At 50.1% G+C, this 17,002-nt stretch overlaps 2 pseudogenes; both read right to left on the reverse strand.

The window, feature by feature from the left end:
* Positions 1 to 3,043, reverse strand: part of LOC139228045 (monocarboxylate transporter 1-like) — a 29,938-nt pseudogene extending 26,895 nt beyond the window's left edge.
* Positions 3,044 to 6,484: 3,441 nt separating this feature from the next.
* LOC139228333 (U2 spliceosomal RNA) lies at positions 6,485 to 6,685 on the reverse strand (annotated as a pseudogene).
* Positions 6,686 to 17,002: the final 10,317 nt, after the last annotated feature.

A 17,002-nucleotide genomic window follows, 5' to 3' on the forward strand; every position in this document is an offset into this window, starting at 1 on the left:
CCCTGGTGTCCTGGGCAAATATTTACCTCTCAATCAACACTAAAAAAGTGATAATCAGGTCATTTATCTCATTGCGGTTTGTGGGAACTTGTGTGCAAATTGGCTGCCGTGTTTCCCACATTACAACAGTGACCAAAACAAACAAGTACTTTACAGGGTGTAGCGTTTCGGGGCGTCCTGAGCTAGTGAATGGCACGGGATGGATTTTTGGGTTTTCTGCGCTCCGTTTTTTGCCCCGGACAGCGGCAATGTTGGCAGTGAGGTGTTCTGGGCGGGCAATTACCCTCCAGCGCCCCGTACCAATCCTCGGGTCTGGTTTTGCTGGAAAGTGCTGCACCCGGTGTACAACGTCTCCTGGTTGCAACACCAGCGTGAGTTTGACTCCCGCCCGACCCGCAACAACCGCCTGGGAAATCAGGGCGGCCCAACCGTCCCGACAGCGGAGAGGTGAGCATTGGACTCACAAGGTAAGTTTGATCGTTTTTTTTCTTTTAATTTTTTTTCGATTTATGTTATGGTGGAGTGGGCAAAGTTTTGGGAATGTTTTTGTCAGTCCCCCCCCGCCCCCCCAGCCGTCTCTCGGAGCGCTCCTGGCCCGGCTCTTTAGCTCGGGATCTTCCCATGCTAACGCCCCAAGAGAAGTGTAGAACGCCTCCCTTAGCGCTGCACCCCACACTCAGGGCCCAGCTGCCCAATGTTACTGACTGAGGCGCAAACTGTTCCCTGGCGCTAACTATACCGCCCCACCACCATTACCGCCCCGAAATGATCAAAGCCAACAATCCAGCCGGTTCTATACAGAGACAAGTAACTCCAGTTCACAGTGCGTGCCCGGGCTGTTTCCCCACGAAGCCCCCTCACCTCCAGCGTACATCACTGCCAACATTATGGAGGAGATCCACGACACCTGGCTGTCGGTCGAGTTGAAGATGTCCTTGATTTCCTTGAAGAAGACATGGTGGCTTTGGGGAACACGTAGGAGAAGCGGACGCCGATGAAGGATGCCAGCACCACGGCCCAGCCCCACCCCCCATCCGGGGGGAGGTAATCCTGCGGCCCTCCGACTGCAGGAGGCATCTTCGGATCGCGGGAACGGCAGCAGCAGCGAGTCACTGCAGGAGGGGAAGGAAAGGCAGGCGTTACCGGCGGCAACAACACCACGGTAACCAGCCTCGGCCCGCGGAGCACGCGCACTGCTCACGGTGGAGGAGCTGGGCGACAAGCAATGCAATACTCCCCACTGCCAGGGCACATGCAGCACAAGCTGCCCTGGGAGTGTTTGATGGGACAGTGTAGAGGGAGCTTTACTCTGTATCTAACCCGTGCTGTACCTGCCCTGGGAGTGTTTGATGGGACAGTGTAGAGGGAGCTTTACTTTGTATCTACTCCGTGCTGTACCTGCCCTGGGAGTGTTTGATGGGACAGTGCAGAGGGAGCTTTACTCTGTATCTAACCCCGTGCTGTACCTGTCCTGGGAGTGTTTGATGGGACAGTGCAGAGGGAGCTTTACTCTGTATCTAACCAGTGTTGTACCTGCCCTGGGAGTGTTTGATGGGACAGTGCAGAGGGAGCTTTACTCTGTATCTAACCCCGTGCTGTACCTGCCCTGGGAGTGTTTGATGGGACAGTGTAGAGGGAGCTTTATTCTCGGTGTAACTTGTGATTTGGGAGTGCTTGATGCTGTTCCTGGATCTGCACGAGGAGAAATTCAGCTGTGAAATTTCAGCCCTCCTAAGAATACTCTGGCAGTTACTCATAACAAAGTCATGTTCCACCGGCAAACAGCACGAGTTCTGATTGAAATCTTGTTTGTTGGACTATGGTCATGTGTCTCACTGGTTCCTCTCCACCAGCACCCAGAATCAATATTCTGCTGCACGGTGCCGGTTATTACAAAACTCAAATATTTACTGGTTTCCCAGATGCTGAAGTACAAGTTTTCACAAATATTGGCGTCCCTGAGTGAATCTGAGGAAGGCCGAACTCAAAGATCCTGGCTGGTCACCCCCACACTGCCACCTCCGTGCCATAAATAGCGGCCAACACAACACGCCCAGGCATCGGAACCTGACAGTAACTCCCTCACCGGCACCGGTCACATATACCGCCTCTGAGCCCTGGGCCCGAGGGGGTGGGCCCTAGGGTCTCCGGGGGGCGGGGGGGCTTGGACTAACGGTGACGGGCAGTCGCTGCTGCTAGTGCCAGCAACAATAACTTACCTTTATATCGTCTGTGGAGCCGCGGGAAATCAAGGGATATGGGGATCGGGCGGGAGAGTGGGGTTGAGGCTAAGATCAAATCAGCCATGATCTTATTAAATGGCGGGGTAGGCTCGAGGGGCCGAATGGCCGACTCCTGCTTTCTTACGTTCTTATAGTACCTTTAATGTAGTAAAACGTCCCAAGGCGCTTCACAGGTGTGTAAAGCAGACAAAATTTGACACCGAGCCACAAAGGGAGATATTAGGGCAGGTGACCAAAAGCTTAGAATCACAGAATAGTACAGGACAGAAGGAGGCCATTCGGCCCATCGAGTCTGCATCGGCTCTTTTGAAGGGCAGTGCAGTCAGTCCCACTCCCCCGCTCTTTCCCCCATATCCCTGCAATTGTTTCTCTTTCAAGTATTTATCCAATTCCCTTTTGAAGGCCGCTATCTAATCTGTATCCAACGCCCTATCAGGCAGTGCATTCCAAACCCTAATCACTCCTTGCTTAAAAATGTTTCTCCTCGTGTCGTTCGGGTTTTTTTGCCAATCACCTTAAACCTGTGCCCTCTGGTCCCTGACCCTTCAGCCATTGGAAAGTTTATCTTTATTAACTCTATCTAAACCCTTCATGGTTTTGAACACCACTGTCGACGAGTTGCCAGTTTTGCTGCAGCTGAAGCTATCTACAGATCAAGACTATATCATCATGCCCCTCCATTTTAACTTGTGCCGATGAGGAGTGTGCCCAGGTACCGCTGAGCCGTGTAACCGTGCAATGTGATGGGCAGAGCCAGACCATAACCATTATTTAAGGAAGGATACACTTGCATTGGATACAGTTCAGAGAAGGTTCACCAGATTGATTCCAGAGAAGAGGTTGTCTTATGAAGAAAGGTTGCGCAGGTTGGGCCTGTACTCATTGGCGTTTAGAAGAATGAGAGGTGATCTCAGATCAGAGACAGAGATAGACAGTTTTTTAACCGATAAGGGATTATGGGGAGTGGGCATGGAAGTGGACTGGAGTCCATGATTGGATCAGCCATGATCTTATTAAATGGCGGAGCAGGTTTGAAGAGCCATATGGCCGACTCCTGCTCCTATTTGTTATGTTCTTATACGTGGGAAAGCAAGTTGTGAGGAGGACACAAAGAATCTGCAAAGGGATATAGACAGGCTAAGTGAGCGGGCAAAAATTTGGTAGATGCAGTCTAATGTGGGAAAATGTGAGGTTATCCACATTGGTAGGAAGAATAAAAATGCAACTTCTTATTTAAATGGAGAGAACTTACAAAATACTGCAGTACAGAGGGACCTGAGAATCCTTGTACATGAAACACAAAAAGTTAGCATGCAGGTACAGCAAGTGATCAGGAAGGCAAATGGAATGTTGGCCTTTATTGCAAGGGGGATAGAGTATAAAAGCAGAGAAGTCCTGCTACAACTGTCCTTATTTAAGATGGGATATACTTGCATTTGACGCAATTCAGAGAAGGTTCACGAGGTTGATTCCTTGGATGAAGGGGTTTTATGAAGAAAGGTTGAGCAGGTTGGGCCGATACTCATTGGAGTTCAGAAGAATGAGAGGTGATCTTATTGAAAGGTATAAGATTCTGAGCGGCTTGATAGGGTAGATGCAGAGAAAATGTCTCCCGTCGTGAGGGAATCTCGAACTAGAGGGCAGAGTTTCAGAATAAGGGGTCGCCCATTTAAAACAGAAATTAGGAGGATTTCTCTACCCCAGAGAGCTGAGGAGGCTGGGTCAATGAATATATTCAAGGCTGATTCTTGAACTACAGGGGAGTCAAGGGTTATGGGGAACGGGCGGGGAAGTGGAGTTGAGGCTAAAATCAGATCAGCCATGATCTTACTGTATGGCGGAGCAGGCTCGAGGGGCCAAATGGCCTACTACTGCTCCTATTTATGATGTTCTTATATATACATATTTAAAAAACAGAGCTCCCATCAACCTCAAGTGACATATGACAGTTTAAAACAAACTGCATGTTGTGGAATCACCAACCAAAACACAAGGTGTTATGTATGCAACCCTATGTAACCAGTATTCTACCGCCACCAGAGGGCGTATCTGTTGGAGTCCCAAGGGATCCCAGCATCCCTTGGGAGCACTGTATATAAGCAGGTCTTCCATGCTGTACCTGCACTCTGGAGTTAGAATAAAGAGACTAAGGTCACACTTACTCACGTCTACAATACTCAGTTATTCGAGATGTAGCACAAGGACACTGGGATATTTTTTTAATGATATAGACCAGAAAAAGTGAAACAACAACAATAACTTGTATTTATATTGCGCCTTTAACATAGTGAAATGTTCCAAGGTACTTCACAGGAGTATTATGAGAATTTTTTTTAAATTGACACCGAGCTACAACATCATCATAGGCAGTCGCTCGATTGAGGATGACTTGCTTCCACACCAAAAGGGATGAGTTTCAACAGAGAGCCCGATATTCCAGTCCTGAACTCCAGGGGTGGAAGATGCCTGTGTGTGGATTTTTTTAACGTGTGGTGACCGTTGCACACCAGCCACCACACGGGGCTTGACGGAGCTAGGCCTTTATCCAGTGGCAAGGATAAGCCAGGAAGACTGGAGACCTGCTCTGCTGCACGGACCGAGTGCGCGCACATATCGCACAGTGTGGGCTGGCCCCGTGCTGCCCCTGGGCCCACGGCTCTTCTCGGCCCTGCAACCTCATTTGCTGCACCTCCGCTACGATCACTCGCTGCTCCTCCGCCATGTATTAGTGTACCGAGAGCCTGCCGCAGCTCCCAGGCAGGATGAATGCATCATGCAAACTTTCAGCAAATCCTGCATTAATATGGAGGATTCTTCACATGTTGTCACACACAATCTGGACAATTAAAGAGTGGTTGCCCTTTCTGTTCAAAAAGTTGAGTGGGTTAACCATAGCAATTCACAAAGAAATATGGATGGCACCTATTGCTTCCTGCACTTTGGGACACTAAGCGATGCAATAAAACTGAATGGCCCCATCTTACTGCTGCTTTTTTGTGATGCCAAATTGGATGAATTTCCCAGCTCTCTGGGAGGGGAGAGTGTCAGTTACAAATACACGCCCTGATGGCACCGTGGCTGATATTACACTGTACCCCCTGGCTGCCTGAAATGAGACAGTGGCATAAACTTTGAATGCAGTTGTGACCTTCCTCCTTCATGCAGTAGTTGGCACAGTTCCCCTATCGCCTCTTTGGTGATGCGCATTTTCTAACTGACCTCCCCACTAAGGTCTTCCTAGGACCTGTGTGACCTGTAAATTCCTTGGGGAGGGTAATATCTCGAAGAGTGCATCCTCCTCATCCTGCCTCCCCTTCTTTTCCCCACCATCTCCTACTGCTCCACTTCCTCCACTACAATGACAAAGAGTATTGGGAATCCTATACCTGGTCCTCAGAACCCCTCACTGTGCGCGAGGGAAAAAATATCCTAGGGGTTTCATAGTCCCACATTCAGTCAAAGGCCAGTCCAGCAGTATTTAGGTCAAATGCCAGTAATTCATCGTCAAAGTTTCTGCCCTCTTTAGGCTCAAACGCTCCTGACTTCCACCAGTCTCAGTTGATCCTGATAACAGGTACACCTTGTATATCCTGTTCTAATTTACCCCTGGTGCATTTCAAAGCTTTCTTTGTGGCATTTCAATATACCAATGCCACTGCCCCTTATTTACAAACATTTAAAATAGCTCCATGGGGACTTGGCAGGCAGGAGGCCGAGACGGTGATTGGGCACTCGAGCTGAAAACCAGAGGAGATGGCTGCTGCACCAATTCACAGGCCAATAAATCGGGATTCACCAATTCTGCACCACAGGAATGTCAAAAGCAGCAAGGAATGTTGGGGCCAGTGCATTTGGCTTTTGGATATCACCAGCTCCTAATTCATGGATCATCATCATCATAGGCGGTCCCTTGAAATCGAGGAAGACTTGCTTCCACTCCTAAAGTGAGTCCTTTGGTGGCTGAACAGTCCAATACGAGAACCACAGACCCTGTCAAAGTTGGGACAGATATTTGTTGGGGGAAGGGGGGTGGGGCTGATTCGCCGCACGCTCCCTCCGCTGCCCGCGCCTGACCTCTTCACGCTCGTGGCGTTGAGATTCAAAGAACTCAATGCCCTCCTGGATTTTTTTTTTAATTCGTAGCCAATCTTTCCAATTCTTTGTCAAATCACAAATGCCAGAGGTCACCTTGCACACATCAAGGATCACTCTGCACCAATGCTCTTAGCCAAAAGGCCTAGAGCCACTGCACCGTTCCTGGAAGTACTGCAATACCAGGTTCGTGCCATGGAGGTGGATGGGTCAAGCCCCCCACACACCTCCTATTTCCAAAAAGCATAGGAGAACCACCTTCCTGATCCAGGGAGAACCACGTTGGGGTCATGGTTACTCCCCTGTCGGGTCAGTTACGCATGATCTTAGCCAAAAGGCCGGGAAGCGACTGATGTTTCGGGGCAGCGGACTGCATTGGAAGCTGAAGCAAAGCTGCAGCGCTCCCGATCTCCCGTCAGTTTAAATTTCCTCGCGCCGAGTCCTGGCAGGGGGATTGGCCCAGGTCGGTCACGTGGGGCGGGGATGATTGACAGGCAGGTGGAGGGGCGGGGCCAAAATAACGGTCCACGGCGGCAGCGGGAAAGATGAGGGAAAAACACCGGGAAAGGTGAGGGAAAACACCGGGAAAGGTGAGGGAAAAACACTGGGAAAGGTGAGGGAAAACACTGGGAAAGGTGAGGGAAAAACACCGGGAAACGTGAGGGAAAAACACTGGGAAAGGTGAGGGAAAACACTGGGAAAGGTGAGGGAAAAATACCGGGAAAGGTGAGGGAAAAACACCGGGAAAGGTGAGGGAAAACACCGGGAAAGGTGAGGGAAAAACACCGGGAAAGGTGAGGGAAAAATACCGGGAAAGATGAGGGAAAACACCGGGAAACGTGAGGTAAAACACCAGGAAAGGTGAGGGAAAACACCGGGAAACGTGAGGGAAAACACCGGGAAAGGTGAGGGAAAAATACCGGGAAAGGTGAGGGAAAACACCGGGAAAGGTGAGGGAAAAATACCGGGAAACTTGAGGGAAAACACTGGGAAACGTGAGGGAAAAATACCGGGAAAGGTGAGGGGAAAACACCGGGAAACGTAAGGGAAGAGACTGAGGAATGTGAGGGGAAATTACTGGGAAATGTGGGGAAATACCAGGAAATGTGAGGGGAAACACTGGAAATTAGCGCAGGTGACCAAAAGCTTGGTCAGAGTGGTCGGTTTTAAGGAGCATCTTGAAGGAGGAGAGAGAGGTAGAGAGGTTTAGAGAGAGAGTTCCAGAGCTTGGGGCCCAGGCAACTGAAGGCACGGCCACCGATGGTGGAGTGATTATAATCAGGGATGCTCAAGAGGGCAGAATTAGAGGAGTGCAGACATCTTGGGGAGTTGTGGGGCTGAAGGGGATTACTGAGATAGGGAGGGGCGAGACCATGGAGGGATTTGTAAACAATGATGAGAATTTTGAAATCGAGGCATTACTTAACCGTGAGCCAATGTAGGTCAGCGAGCACAGGGGGTGATGGGTGAGTGGGACTCGGTGCGAGTTAGGACACAGGGCAGCAGAGTTTTGGATCACCTCTAGTTTACGATATGAAGCTCTCAGGCTACAAATCAACCTGACTCGAGTCTGGGGAGTACAGTTAATTTCTAAAATGTAATGAATAAGCCACATTTGTTTGACCTGCAAAAATTAGGGGATGCATCAAACGCATCAGTACAAGCCATCTCTCAATGCTTGGCTTCAAAGTCATGGGTGCACCTTACACTCACACTCCCGGGACACACAACACAAACCTCAACCCTGATTGTGTGTGTGGAATCATTCCCTGGGTGTGCGCCCGGAGCGGCACGCTTAGGGGCGGATGCAGCAAGTCCGCCCCCATTGCATCATCATCATCATCACAGGCGGTCCCTCGAACGAGGATGACTTGCTTCCACATGAGTGCACAGCTGGTTCGATGAAGGACCTGATGTTCCAGGTCCTGAACTCCAATTGAGGGGGTGGAAGATGCCTATACATGAATTTTTTTAACGTGGGGTGACCGTTGCACACCAGCCACCACACGGGCTTGACAGAGCTAGGTCTTGTTCCAGTGGCAAGGGTTAACCAGGACGACTGGAGATCAGCTTTGCTGCACGGACCTAGTGCGCGCACATATCGCAGGGTGTGGGCTGGGCCTGTGCTGCCCCTGGGCCCTCGGCTCTTCTGGGCACCGTACCCTCATCTGTCGGACCATGGCCACAATCTCTCGCCGCTCCTCCGCCACAAACATTCACCGCATCTCGCCACAAATACTCTTCCGCCCCAACCTTCCAACTCCTCTGTACCTGGGTCCTGCCGAAGTTCCTGCCCACGTTCCAAAACGCCGACCAGAATCCAGGCCACCATCAACACTGTCCCTCTAATAGACTATTTTAGTTAGGTGGAATTATTTTATGTATATATCAACTAGTGTGCTTTTGAGCTGCTCGTTCTGTTTCATAGAAACATAGAAAATAGGTGCAGGAGTAGGCCATTCGGCCCTTCGAGCCTGCACCACCATTCAATATGATCATGGCTGATCATATAACTTCAATAGCCCATTCCTGCTTTCTCTCCATACCCTTTGATCCCTTTAGCCGTAAGGGCCACATCTAACTCCCTTTTGAATATATCTAACGAACTGGCCTCAACAACTTTCTGTGGTAGAGAATGCCACAGGTTCACAATTCTCTGAGTGAAAGTTTCTCCTCATCTCGGTCCTAAATGGTTTACCCCTTATCCTTAGACTGTGACCCCTGGTTCTGGACTTCCCCAACATCGAGAACATTTTTCCTGCATCTAACCTGTCCAATCCCGTCAGAATTTTAGATGTTTCTATGAGATCCCCTCTCATTCTTCTAAATTCCAGTAAATATAAGCCTAGTCGATCCAGTCTTTCTTCATATGTCAGTTCTGCCATCCCGGGAATCAGTCTGGTGAACCTTCGCTGCACTCCCTCAATAGCAAGAACGTCCTTCCTCAGATTAGGAGACCAAAACTGAACATAATAGTCCAGGTGAGGCCTCACCAAGGCCCTGTACAACTGCAGTAAGACCTCCCTGCTCCTATACTCAAATCCTCTCGCTATGAAGGCCAACATACCATTTGCCTTCTTCACCGCCTGCTGTATCTGCATGCCAACTTTTAATGACTAAAGTACCATGATACCCAGGTCTCATTGCACCTCCCCTTTTCCTAATCTGTCACCATTCAGATATCATTCTGCCTCCCTGCTTTTGCCCCCAAAGTGGATAACCTCACATTTATCTACATTATACTGCATCTGCCATGCATTTGCCCACTCATCTAAACTGTCCAAGTCACCCTGCAGCCTCTTAGCATCTTCCTCACAGCTCCCACTGCCACCCAGCTTAGTGTCATCTGCAAACTTGGAGATATTACATTCAATTCCTTCATCTAAATCATTAATGTATATTGTAAATAGCTGGGGGCCCAGCACTGAACCTTGCGGTACCCCACTAGTCACTGCCTGCCATTCTGAAAAGGACCCGTTTATTCCTACTCTTTGCTTCCTGTCTGCCAACCAGTTCTCTATCCACATCAATACATTACCCCCAATACCATGTGCTTTAATTTTGCACATTAATCTCTTGTGTGAGACCTTGTCGAAAGCCTTCTGAAAGTCCAAATATACCACATCAACTGGTTCTCCCTTGTCCACTGTACTAGTTACATCCTCAAAAAAGTCTAGAAGATTTGTCAAGCATGATTTCCCTTTCATAAATCCATGTTGACTTGGACCGATCCTGTCACTGCTTTCCAAATACGCTGCTATTACGTCTTTAATAATTGATTCCAACATTTTCCCCACTACCGATATCAGGCTAACCGGTCTATAATTCCCTGTTTTCTCTCTCTCCTTTTTTAAAAAGTGGGGTTACATTAGCTACCCTCCAATCCATAGGAACTGATCCCGAGTCTATAGAATGTTGGAAAATGACCACCAATGCATCCACTATTTCTAGGGCCAGTTCCTTAAGTACTCTGGGATGCAGACTATCAGGCCCTGGGGATTTATTGGCCTTCAATCCCATCAATTTCCCTAACACAATTTCCTGACTAATAAGGATTTCCTTCAGTTCCTCCTCGCTAGACCTTCGGTCGCCTAGTATTTCTGTCTTCCTTAGTGAAGACAGAACCAAAGTATTTGTTCAATTGGTCTGCCATTTCTTTGTTCCCCATGATAAATTGATTCTGATTGCAAGGGACCTACATTTGTCTTCACTAATCATTTTCTCTTCACATACCTATAGAAGCTTTTGCAGTCAGTTTTTATGTTCCCTTCAAGCTTACTCTCATACTCTATTTTCTCCCTCCTAATTAAACCCTTTGTCCTCCTCTGCTGAATTCTACATTTCTCCTAGTCCTCAGGTTTGTTGCTTTTTCTGGCCAATTTATATGCCTCTTCCTTGGATTTAACACTATCCTTAATTTCCCTTGTTAGCCGCGGTTGAGCCACCTTCCCCGTTTTATTTTTATGCCAGACAGGGATGTACAATTGTTGAAGTTCATCCATGTGATCTTTAAATGTCTGCCATTGCCTATCCACTGTCAACCCTTTTAGTATCATTTGCCAGTCTATCCTAGCCAAATTACGTCTCATACCATCAAAGTTACCTTTCTTTAAGTTCAGGACCCTGGTCTCTGAAATAACTGTGTCACTCTCCATCTTAATAAAGAATTCTACCATATTATGGTCACTCTTCCCCAAAGGTGCCTCGCACAACCAGATTGCCAATTAATCCTCTCTCATTACACAAGACCCAGTCTAGGATGGCCTGCTCTCTAGTTGGTTCCTCGACATACTGGTCTAGAAAACCATCCATAATACACTCCAGGAAATCCTCCTCCACCGTATTGCAACAGTTTGTTTAGCCCAATCTATATGTAGATTAAAGTCGCCCATGATAACTGCTGTACCTTTATTGCACGCATCCCTAATTTCTTGTTTGATGCTGTCCCCAACCTCACTACTACTGTTTGGTGGTCTATACACAACTGCCACTAGCGTTTTCTGACCTTTGGTTTTCCGCAGCTCCATCCATACCGATTCCACATCATCCAAGCTAATGTCCTTCCTTATTATTGCATTAATTTCCTCTTTAACCAATAACTTAGTCTAAGTTCCAGTTCATTTTTCAAAGCAGCTTCTTTTTCACAGACCTGAAGCTTTAAGGCAGATTGCTGCTGTGGGCCGTATGGACAGCAGCTTATACTCGCTGCATCCGGTTAGCGCTCATCACTCCCACAACAGGCTGCCCGAGCTGCCGGCTTCTCAACCAACCCGCGTTCGAATGCAGCTCGAGCACACACACTCACACTCTCACTCACACACACTCACACTCTCTCACACACTCACTCACTCACTCACACTCACTCTCACACACACACCCCCACACTCACTCACTCACTCACACTCACACTCTCTCACACACTCACTCACTCACTCACACCCACACTCTCACTCACACACACACACACTCTCACACACACTCACACTCTCACTCACACACACACCCCCTCTCACTCACACACACTCACACTCTCACTCACACACACTCACACTCTCTCACACACTCACTCGCTCACTCACACTCACTCACTCACTCACACTCACTCTCACAGATACTCATTCACACCCACACTCACTCTCACACATACTCACACCCTCACACATACTCACAAACTCTCACACACATACACACGCACTCACTCACTCTCACACCCTCTCACACACACTCACTCACTCACACCTGGCCTTCGTGGACATGTTCGCTCGTCCGCCCACGGGCCTGCTGGCCAACACCAAGTGGGTCAGGCCCAAGATCCAATACTTTCTCTCCTCCGGCCACACCTACAGGTCGATGCTGCCATGCATAATAGTCGTGGCATTTTTAAAGCCCCCCTGGGCGCGCAGAGCGGGAGAGGTCCTGTTACACTGGAACCATTCCCGCTGGCTCACTAAACACCAATCCCAGATGCAGGAGAGCTGTGCCACTCACGGGGTAATCAGGGGGAAGGAATGTCAATATACTGTTAATCATTTGATAAAGGAGTTAATTGTGCAGAAAGTGGCAGCTTCACCTGCAGGCACTTGGCTCTGAGCCTGTGCACCTCAGTTACTGGGACACTCCACTCACTCAGGCAGCCAGACGCCACTCTTGCTGTGTTGGTCCGACAGCGTCTGGCCATGGGGGACCCAGCCCAATCCTGCTCCCCTCTGGTGCCACAGTCCCGGCTGATTATTTCCACCCCAATCCTCACACAGTGTGCGGAGGCTCATTCCAGCACCACACCCCTCCCCCGAGGCAAGACCAGTAACAACACAACCTGGGCCCCGAACCTTAAATGTACACACCGAGGGCTCACCGCTCAGTGACCGGGAATATCGCCATGACAGGCGATGGCTGATCCCACAGTGTGTGTGTCTCTCACTATCGGCCTATCATCCGATTTCTGTCTCTCTCCCTGCCTCTCTCTCTCGCTGTCTGCCTCTGCCTCTCTCTCTGTCCGCCTCTCTCTCTCTCTCTCTGTCTCTCTCAGTCTGCCTCTCTCTCTCTCTGTTTCTGCCTCTCTCGCTCAGTCTGCCTCGATCTCTCTCTCTGTCTGCCTCTCTCTCTCTCTCTGTCCGCCTTTCTCTCTCTGTCTGTCTCTCTCTCCAGTGGCAGTGTGGCAGAAACCTCCTTCACATCCTCCCCGAGCCATGAGGAGAGGAAGTGCTGTGTGTGCTTTGGAGGGTGGAGAGGATGTCAGCAATGTGGGTGCAGCAAACCTCAGCCCTGCCTGTACAATCAGCCCGGGCAGTGTGTTCTTGGCAGGAGTGATAATTCCCAACTGGCAGTGCGTAACCATGTTCATAGCAATCATAGAGCTTTCCGGCACATTCAGCCCATCGTGTCTGTGCTGGCTCTTCTGATCCCACTGCCCCACTCTCTCCCCATAGCCCTGTATCAATCCCAAACTGATCCCACTGCCCCGCTCTCTCCCCATAGCCCTGTATCAATCCCCAAGCTAATCCTACTGCCCCACTCTCTCCCCATAGCCCTGTATCAATCCCAAACTGATCCCACTGCCCCGCTCTCTCCCCATAGCCCTGTATCAATCCCAAACTGATCCCACTGCCCCACTCTCTCCCCATAGCCCTGTATCAATCCCAAACTGATCCCACTGCCCCGCTCTCTCCCCATAACCCTGTATCAATCCTAAACTGATCCCACTGCCCCGCTCTCTCCCCATAGCCCTGTATCAATCCCCAAGCTAATCCTACTGCCCCACTCTCTCCCCATAACCGTGTATCAATCCCATTTTACAACAGTGACTACACTTCGAAAGGTCCGGCAGTGAGGCACTTTGGGACATTCTGAGGTTGCGAAAGGCACTATAGAAATGTAAGTTCTTTTCCTGCATGAATTCCTTCTCCCCTGCTGTTAGAGGGGGTGGAAACCCTCTCCGGGTCGGGGGCAGCAGGGTTCGGAGGTGATGCCCGCCCGGTGACTGAGAGCAGGGTGCCAGTGTGCTGCCAGTCGCTCGCCGTGTTTGGGTTGCCGGTTCCCATGGAGCTGTTTGGCATGGGCTGTCTGGACGTCAGGAGCAGAATTTAAAGTATTTATGATAAAGACTGAACATAAAACAGTAACAGATGTTTGTAATATTTTCCAGGCTCACTGTGTGCAGAAAAATATTGGCCTCGGAGTTGGTCGGGGTCCTGCAGGCGTGAACCAGGCAGCAGGGCTTCATCGGGATGGGGTAGGCCCAATATCGGGCCTCGGGCTCTTCACACGGCAGCCTTGACACTCGGAGTGAGAATGACCACTGCCCCGACTCTAGTGCTGTCGATATGGAGCCTCAGAGCTGGGGTGGGGGTCCAAGAGGGTGGGGGGCCAGCAGTGTGAGCTACAGATTCCCGCTGGACCTCCTCCTGCAGCTCGCCAGCAAAGTACATTCGCAATTCGGGCCACTGCGTCATCGGTAGCGACCCTCTACTAGGTCTTGGATGTGGAGCGGGGGAATCAACTGGGGAGAGGGGGAGACTGGGAGGCGGACAGAGAGGGGGTACATTGGGAAAGGAGGACTGCATTGGAGGATGTTCAGAGAAGGTTCACTAGGTTGATTCCGGAGATGAGGGGGTTGACTTATGAAGATAGATTGAGTAGGTCGGGCCTATACACATTGGAGTTCAGAAGAATGAAAGGTGATCTTATCAAAGATAATGAGGGGGCTCGACAAGGTAGATGCAGGGAGGATATTTCCATTCAGGGGAAACTAAAATTAGGGGACATAGTCTCAGAATAAAGGCCCGCCCATTTAAAACTGAGATGAGGAGGAATTTCTTCTCTCAGAGGGTTGTGAATCTGTGGAATTCTCTGCCCCAGAGAGCTGTGGAGGCTGGGTCATTGAATATATTTAAAGTGGAGATAGACAGATTTTTGAGCGATAAAGGAGTAAAGGGTTATGGGGAGCGGGCAGGGAAGTGGAACTGAGTCTATGATCAGATCAGCCATGATCTTATTGAATGGCGGAGCAGGCTCGATGGGACAAACTCAGAGTTGTTAGCCTGTGGAATTCTCTACTGCACAGAGTTGTTGATGCCAGTTCGTTGGATATATTCAAAGAGGGAGTTAGATATGGCCCTTACGGCTAAAGGGATCAAGGGGTATGGAGAGAAAGCAGGAAAGGGGTACTGAGGTGAATGATCAGCCATGATCTTATTGAATGGTGGTGCAGGCTCGAAGGACCGAATGGCCTCATCCTGCACCTATTTTCTATGTTACTCCTGCTCCTATTTCTTATGCTCTTATGAGTGGGGGAGGGGAGGGGAGCACTACGAGGTGGACTGGGAGTGGGGGGAACTGGGAAGTGGTGGGGGTGAGACAGACATTGGGAGGAGGGTTCTCGATCGGGGAGGCGGGGGTGCGAGCAGTGGCCATCAGCGGCCTGTGGTTTCAATGTGAGGCTTGGGACTCCTGCACCTCCCGACTCCCCATTCCGGTTAGTGTTATTTACACACCTGCTCACTGGGTGGTGGCCTGTAGTGGCCTCTTAAGGACCTCGTGTTAGGCCGCCGGCAGACCTGGTGTTCCCAAACTCGGCACTTGCTGCCTTCTGGGTGATTCGGTAACCAGGGCCGCAGCCTGGCCTTAGGCCCCATAGCTGCAGGCGCAGAGAGCCGAACGCTTGTTTCAGGCATGGTCCATGGACGCCGCCTTTGATGCCTTTACCAATATGGCGGGTGTTGGAAAACTGGCTCATGCCACCCGCCAGATTGGACACCCGTTCTACGTCATCAGATTTCTAGGCCACCAACCTTTGAGTTCAGCACGTAGAATGCGCAAGGACGTGTCGTCGTGACTGAGAGGCACAGAGTGAGAGGGCAGAACAAGCTGCCCGGTAACAAGGTTTGCTCTTACTGGGATCTATGACCTCGCCCCTCCCCAACACTGTAACCTCCACCAGTCCCGCAACCCTCCGAGATCCCTAATTCTGGTGATACACATGGCAATCCATTTCTTCCGCTGCTTTACATCCAGCATTTCCTCCAATTCTGGCCCCTTGAGCATCCCTGATTTCCATCGCTCCACAATTGGCAGCCGTGCCTTCAGCTGCCTGGACCCCAAGCTCCGGAATTCCCTCCCTAAACCTCTCCGCCTCTCTCTTCCTTCAAGACCCTCCTTAAAACCTACCTCTTTGACCAAGCTTTTGGTCACCTGCACTAATTTCTCTTTGTAGGGATCGGTGACAAATTGTGTTTGATGTTCGCCCCTGTGAAGCGCCTTGGGACGTTTCACTACGTTAAAGTCGCTATGTAAATACAATTTGTTGTTGGAATTGGCTGCTTTATCCCCGAGACGTGTTTTTATCCAGCACCGCACCATCCCGGACAGTCTTTGCGTGTGATCTCCGTTTCACCCCGGCGAGTGATGGTGCAAGGTCCGGGCTCTGAGTACTGGGTTCACACCCAGTGGGGAGTCCTCGCGTCCGATGGGCAGCAGTGACGGCCCCCTCCTCACCTCTGGCCGAGTAAACAGGGGCTTCATAACAAGGGGCGCCCCACAGCGCGATCTGCTGGATGCAAAACGGCGAAGGAATGGGCTGCCTCGTGTACCACAAGGCATGGAGGAGGAGGAAGATAAGAAGGAGCAGAAAGAGACGGAGGATAAAAAGAGGGAGGAGAGGTGGAGCAGAAAAAGGACGACGAGATGGAGAACAGAACAAGAAAGAAAAGAGGAGGAGAAAGAGAGGGAGCAAAGAAGGTGAAGGAAGAGAAGATGAACAGAACGAGAAAGAAAGGAAGAGGAGGAGGAGAAAAAGAGGGAGCAGAGGAGGAGAAGGTGGAGGAAGAGAAGATGAAGAATAGGAGAAAGAATAGGAGGAGGAGGATGAGGAGAGGAAGAAGGAGAAGGAGGTGAAGGAGGAGAAGTTGAAGAACAGAAGGAGAAAGAAAAGGAGGAGGAAGAAGAGACCCTCCCTCTCGAGAAGTTGGTTAGATGGTGCAGCAGAGCGGGATTCACAGCGGGAGAACTTCCTGATCGACCAGCCGATGCTACGACGAGTGGAGTTGCACATTTCTACGTTCCTCTAGCGTGAATCCCCAGTCTGTAGTCTGTGTCCCCTCGTTAGCGATTCACCAGCCAGGAGAAACAATCGGTTACTATTTACCCTCTCAAAGCACTCAGTCATTTTC

Source organism: Pristiophorus japonicus, chromosome 17 (assembly GCF_044704955.1).
Source record: "Pristiophorus japonicus isolate sPriJap1 chromosome 17, sPriJap1.hap1, whole genome shotgun sequence".
Taxonomy (NCBI): domain Eukaryota; kingdom Metazoa; phylum Chordata; class Chondrichthyes; family Pristiophoridae; genus Pristiophorus; species Pristiophorus japonicus.